Source organism: Macaca nemestrina, chromosome 1, assembly GCF_043159975.1.
Source record: "Macaca nemestrina isolate mMacNem1 chromosome 1, mMacNem.hap1, whole genome shotgun sequence".
In the NCBI taxonomy this organism is placed as follows: domain Eukaryota; kingdom Metazoa; phylum Chordata; class Mammalia; order Primates; family Cercopithecidae; genus Macaca; species Macaca nemestrina.
Genome location: NC_092125.1, coordinates 168628556 through 168635872, shown reverse-complemented (window position 1 = coordinate 168635872; position 7317 = coordinate 168628556). Strand labels below are relative to the sequence as shown.

Sequence of the window (7317 nt, the reverse complement as noted above, 5' to 3'; positions counted from 1 at the left end):
AAAGTTTCCCAGGTTTCCCTAGCCTAGAAAAGCGTGGGTGGGTGTCCTGCCCTGACCCCAGGCGCCCTTTAAGTTGTATTTCTTCGGGTAACTGGGGTGCCCTTTAAAGTGTAGAAATAGACCTTTATTTTGAAAGAAAGAAAATCTCAGGAGCTCGCTGGCCCCCCAGGTCTAGGTTGGCGCCGGGTGACTGCAACGAAACGCGTTTCTTTTCCCATGTACATTTTCAGACGGTAAAAGTGTTTCGATCTGTTTGGGGAAGAAGTCAGGCGCTGGTTTTAAAGGAGGAAGGGGAGTGATGCTTAAAAGCAGAGACACAATCTGGAGCGCTCCAAGAATCATAGTGTTTATTAACAATGATTGTGCTTAGTAGACACTGCGAAAATATCAAACAAATGAATATTTGGAGGAGGGATTTAAATGGGTGTCTACAGGCCAACGCTTTCATTCTGCAGAGAGAAAACCTAGAGGTTAAGTGATTTGCCTAAAGTCACCTGGCCAATTAATGTGGAAGGCAGGAATGGAATCTGTCTCGTTTTAACTCCAAATTTTCGTTATGAGAAGGGTGCGTTTTCCTCTCTTTATGAAAAAACAAAAAAACAAAAAAAAAACCTTCTGCAGTAATCTCTGTAAAGCCATACTCCACTCCCTCTGTCTACGCATCTAAAGCAAACATACAGAACACAAAAGAAAACAGCAATCCCCAAATGCAATGCATGCACTCAAATAGGCTAAATTTGGCAATGCCAAAACAAGATAGTAACAAGGCATTTTAGTTCTTATTCCTGTAAATAACACTTTTTTGTTTTGTTTTGTGTTTTGAGACATATTCTTGGTCTGTCACCCAGGCTGGAGCGCAGTGGCACGATCTCAGCTCACTGCAACCTCTGTCTCCTGGGATCAACTGACTCTCCTGCCTCAGCCTCCCGAGTAGCTGGGATTACAAGTGTGCACCACTATGCCTGACTAATTTTTGTATTTTAGTAGAGACGGGGTTTCACCATGTTGGCCAGGCTGGTTTCAAACTCCTGACCTCAGGTGATCCACCTGCCTCGGCCTCCCAAAGTGCTGGGATTACAGGCATGAGCCAACCTGTCCAACCAATAGTACTTTCTTATTCACACAAAATATGTAAAGAAAAGGAGGAAAAGGAGGAGGAAACAGAATAAGCAAAACAGTGCTTCTCCAAGATGATATGGAAAATACCAAGCTCCCACTAACCTTACTTTTGTAAGTAAAGTGTTTGGTGCTCTGCATAGAAACTGCTGGACTCATGAGTGACCATCAGGGTTGCTTTAAGATTGTCAGTTATTTCACTCAGGCTTTGATTGGATTTGTTGCTCATCTTTCAGAATAGACAGATGCAATCTGTGCAAACACAAGGGACTTCAATGACAATCTTACAAATAGCTAGATAGCTTGTTGTCTTTGATGTTTCTAGGCTGACCAACTATACCAAATGTCTGATTTAGGGACCAAAATTGCAAAACAAGTAGATGTGACGATCAAAGGGAATCAAGACTATAAGTAGGGATCATGAGTAAAAATTCTTTTATGTGTTGTCCATGATGTTTCCACCATAATTACAATGTGGTTATAATAATAAAATCCAAGTACAAGTTCTTATCCAGGAAGAAGCTGGGGCTTCTGGTGATGAGCAGACCAGAAGACCAAATTGTGAAATGTCTCATTTCAGCTAAATACGTTCTGAAATGGAGACAATTCTCATCTTTAACTCTGCTTTCTTCACTACCCTTCATTTCTGATATCATGAAGGTAGGGATGTATACTAATGTCCATAAATTTTTGAAATTCTAGGAGGCTAAATAGAATCTGTTAATTTTAGTTTGATAATCCACAATATTCCTGATATCAAAGCATCATCTCCTATATTTTTTCCATACTGTGATTTCTAGTTTGTCATTATACCAGGTTACTGAATCAGAACTCAAGAAACAAACAAACCAAAAGCATTTTTATCACACGAAAACTGTCTTTTCCAATGCCAGGCATGTTGGCTCAGTACTGTAATCCCAGTACTTTGAGAGGCCAAGGTGGGAGGATCACTTGAGCTTAGGAGCTCAAGACCAGCCTAGGTCTTGAATAGGGAGACCTTATCTCTGCAAAAAACTACCCAGGCATGGTGGCACTCACCTGTAGTCCCTGCTACTCGAGAGGCTGAGGTGGGAATATTGGTTAGGCCTGGGAAGTCAAGGGTGCAGTGAGCCATGATTGCACCACTGCACTCCAGCCTGGGCCACAGAGTAAGATCTTGTCTAAAAAAAAATTTTAAAAGCCAAAAAACTATCTGTTCCAAGTCAGATTTTAAAAATAACAACCATTGTGAATGCAAATAATACTTTTTAACATACTATATATTTCATTCAACACCACTACAAAATTGATGTTGAAACTTTTTTGCTGAGAAATTATTTCAGGACAATTTCAATTGCTATCAACATTAATTTAACTATAAGATGATATCTATCAATGTCATCATCCATGTTTATGGATTGGAAGGCAACATTTATTTATTTTTATTTTTATTTTTTGAGACAGGTCTTGCTCTGTCACCTGGGCTGGAGTGCAGTGGTGTGATCAGTTCAACGCAGCCTCAACCTCTGGGCTCAAGTGATCCTCTCACCTCAGCCTCCTAAGTAGGTAAGAGTATAGGCACAAGCCACCACGCCTGGCTAATTTATTTTTGTTTTTTGTAGAGACAGGGTCTCCCTATGTTGCCCAAGCTGGTACCAAACTCCTGGGCTCAAGCAGTCCTCCTGCCTTGGCCTCCCAAAATGCTGGGATTACAGGCATGAGTCGCTGTATCTGGCCAGAAAATAACAGTTAAAAATGTGAATTTGAGCCAGGCACCGTGGCTCATGCCTATAGTCCCAGCACTTTGGGAGGCCGAGGCAGGTGGATCACCTAAGGTCAGGAGTTCAAGACTAGCCTGGCCAACATGGTGAAGCCCCATCTCTACTAAAAATACAAAAATTAGCAGGGCGTGGTGGCACGCACCTGTAATCCCAGCTACTGGGGAGGCTGAGGCAGAAGAATCACTTGAACCCAGGAGGCAGAGGTTGAAGTGAGCCAAGATCGTGCCATTCCTCTCTAGCCTGGACAACAAGAGCAAAATGCCATCTTAAAAAAAAAAAAAAGTGAATTCTCTGTGGTTATTAGAGGCCAGGAAGGGTAGTGGGAGGGGAAGATGATGAGAGGTTACATAACAAATACAAATTTACAGCTGGATGAGAGGAATAAGTTCTAGTGTTCTATAGCACTATAGGGTGCATATGGGTAACAATAATTTAATGTATTTTTTCCAAGAAACTAGAAGACTTTTGAATGTTCACAACATAAAGAAAATCTTCAAGGTGATTGATATGCTAATTACCCAGATTTGATCATTGCACATTGTACACATGTCCTGAAATATCATTGTATCCAATAAATACGTACTGTGTCAACTAGAAATAAAGGGAAAATCAATTAATTCTTTAAAAATATGTGAGTTATCTCCAATTGACCTATAGATTTGATTGCAATTCCAATTAAAATCCCAGCAGACTTTTTGATGGAACTTGACAACTTAATTATAAAATGTATATGGAAGTGCAAAGGGCCAAAATTAGCCAAGATGATCTTGCAGAAGAATAAGTTAGGGGACTTGCCATTCCAGATATTAAAATTTTAAAAGTCATAATAATGAAGATATAAATAAGTATTGGTGAGGGATATAAAAAAAAATCAATGAATTTGAAGAGAGAACCCAGACTTAATCACTCATATATAAATGGAGGCACTAAAGAATAAAGGAGAAAGATAAAAGAAACTTTCAGTAAATGGTGCTGGGATGATTGGGTATCCATAGTCACAAAAATGAAATTGGACCCTTACTTTATACCATACATAGGAATAATTCCCAGGTGAATTAAAAATCTGGCAAAATTGTAAAAATCTTAGAAAATAATATGGGAGAAAATATGTGTTACCTTGAGGCAGGAAAGTTTTCCTAAATAAGACACAAAATACACTCGCCATAAAATAAAAGATTGGTAAACTAGAGTACATTAAAACTGAGAATATTTATTCATCAAAACTCTTAATATAACACCTACCATCAATTGGGAAAAGATATATAATTGCCCAGGTGCGGGGCTCACGTTTGTAATCCCAGCGCTTTGGGAGGCCGAGGCGGGCGGATCACAAGGTTCAAGACCAGCCTGGCGAATATGGTGAAACCCCGTCTCTACTAAAAATACAAAAATTAGCAGGCATGGTGGCGCACATCTCCCGCCATCCCAGCTACTGGGGAGGTGGAGGCAGAAGAATTGCTTAAACCCGGGAGGCGGAGTTTGCAGTAAGCTGAAATCATGCCACTGCATTCCAGCCTAGGCGACAGAGGGAGGCTCCATCTCAAACAAAACAAAACAAACAAACAAAAAAAAAAAAATTTGTGAGTCAATGACAGACTAACACAAGGTAGGAAAATGGGAAAAAGATTAAAACAGGTACCTTATAAAAGAGGAAACTCAAATCATCATAAACATATGAAAAGATGCTCAACCTTGTGAGTAAGAAGGAAAATGCCAAGTAGAACCACATTGAAATATTTTTGCATACCCAACACATAAATACAAGTAAGCCTGACAATTTCAAATAAGGAAAATGCTGTGGAATGATGGGAATTTTATACACTGCTAGTAAGCTTGTAAATTTGTACAAGTACTCTGAAAAACAGTTTGGCATTACCTAGAAAGATTGAACATGTATATATCCTATGACTTTGCAATTCTGCCCCCAGTTATATACCCTAGAGGAATTATTGCAGTAGGAAACATGTACTTGAATGTTCATAGCAGCATTGTTCATAATAAAAAACTGGAAGCAATCCAAATGTCCAACAAAAATACAATATATAGTCTCATGTACTCATTAAAGGGGATACTGCTACACAGCAGTGAAAATAAAGAACTAAGCAGGCACAGTGGCTGATGGCTATAATCCCAGCACTTTGAGAGGTGGAGGCGGGTAGATCACTTGAGCTCAGGAGTTCAAGACCAACCTGGGCAACATAGCAAAATCCCCTGTCTACAAAAAATACAAAAATTATCCAGGTGTGGTGGCACGTGCCTGCAGTCCCAGCTACTTGGGAGGCTGAGATGGGAAGATCAATTGAGCCCAGGCGGTGGAGGCTGCAGTGAGCTGAGATCATGCCACTACACTCCAGCCTGGGTGAGTGAGATCCTGTCTAAAAAAAAAAAGAAAAAAGAACTAACATCTACGCACATCAATATAGACGACAGGAACAAAATGTTGAGAGAAGCAAGTCACAGAAGAAAACATACACTATGGGCTGGGTGCGGTGGCTCATGCCTGTAATCCCAGCACTTTGGGAGGCCGAGGTGGGCAGATCACGAGGTCAGGAGATCGAGACCATCCTGGCTAACATGGTGAAACCCCGTCTCTATTAAAAATACAGAAAATTAGCCGGGTGTGGTGGTGGGCGCCTGTAGTCCCAGCTACTCAGGAGGCTGAGGCACGAGAATGGTGTGAACGCAGCAGGCGGAGCTTGCAGTGAGCCGAGATTGCGCCACTGCACCCCAGCCTGGGTGACAGAGAGCGAGACTCCATCTCAAAAATAAAAGAAAAGAAAACTACACTACGATTCTGTTTATATTAAGTGGCCCAGGCTGGAGTGCACTAAAACTAAATATTAATAAAACTTAACACTATTTTGTTTAGGGATGCACACAGGTGCTGAAGCTAAAAACAACCAAGGGAATAATGATCCTAAAAATCAGAACATTGATTATCTTGGTGGTGTAGGGAGAGGTGAGCAACTGAGGAGGCCTACACAGGGAATTTCTGCAACATGGACTATATTCTAAATACTTCTTAACCTGGAAGAGGTTAAACAGAATGCTCACTTTATTTTTATTCTTTAAAATGTACATTTTTGTCTTATACGTTGCTATGTGAGTATGGTGACTTAAAAAAAAATCTATTCAATTAGAAATAAAACAAATATTGGCCAGGCACGGTGGCTCATGTCTGTAATCCCAACAATTTGAGAGGTCAAGCAGGCAGAATGCTTGAGCTCAGGAGTTCGAGACCAGCCTGGACAACATGATGAGACCCCATCTGTTAGCCAGGTATGGGGGTGCTACTGTGGAAGCTGAGGTGGAAGGATCACTTGAGTCTGGCGGGGGGAGGGGCAGGGGGAGGTGCGTGGTCCAGGCTCCAGTGAGCTAAGATTGCACCACTGCACTCCAGCCTGGGCAACAGAGTGAGACCTTGTTTCAAAACAAACAAACAAACAAAAACAACACAGAAATAAATTATACTAGAGGTTTTATAGTTGGGAACAAGAGTCTTAGCTCTTAGCTCTAAACCAAACCAAATCAAATAAGATTATTGTAAGTTAAGCAGTAAATACAATTTGTGAACTGTCATGCTCAGACACCAGTCACACCCATTTTAGGACATCTCACAATTAAATGTTTCACTAACCATTATGCCCACACTAACATAAAAGTAAACAATAAATATGGGCTTTCTAAGCAAGAGAGATTTTACCTCTTCACATAAGTGTGAAGAAATAATAGAGAAGTATCTGTTTCTTATAATGGAGAGTTGAGTTTGGTAAACTCAAATTGTATTTGGTAAACTAATTGATGAATCTCTTAAGGTTTTTTTAGTAGTTCACTATGTCATAAACTTAGCTTTCCCATCCACACAGACTGAAATATTTTACAGGACAGTATCTGAATTGGAAAATATCTTCAGGTCTAGGTGATTCGCTTCGTGGCTTTTCTTTAATTAAAATGGCTTCCATTCTTTCTTCTTTTTTATTTTTTAAAGATGTGGTCTTACTCTTTTGCCCAGGCTGGAGTGCAGTGATACTCTCATAGCTTACTATAACCTTGAGCTCCTGTGCTCAAGGGATCCTCCTGCCTCAGCCTCCTGAGTAGGTGGGACTACAGGTACTTGCCACAATGCATGGCTAATTTGTTTATATTTTGTAGAGATGGGGTCTTGCTGTGTTGCCCAGGCTGATCTTGAACACCTGGCCTCAAATAATCCTCCCATCTTGGCCTCCCAAAGCACTGGGATTACAGGTATAAACCACCACACCCAGCCCAGTTTCCATTCTTACAGGGGAACTCATATATCTGATTTCATATTTCCCTTTCTCAAACAGGGGCCTTATTTTGTTGTTTCAGTAGCAGGTACTTGCCATATTAGCTTAACCTGTAGATTCACTGAATTATGCCTTGTATATAAAGTATTTGATCTTCATAATATTTACCTTGA

The 7317-nt window shown here is 40.5% G+C and overlaps 1 protein-coding gene across 1 annotated transcript in view; it reads right to left on the bottom strand.

The window, feature by feature from the left end:
* LOC105498461 (Janus kinase 1) overlaps positions 1–7317 on the bottom strand; it is a 237422-nt gene that overhangs the window by 169908 nt on the left and 60197 nt on the right. The window lies entirely within an intron of this gene.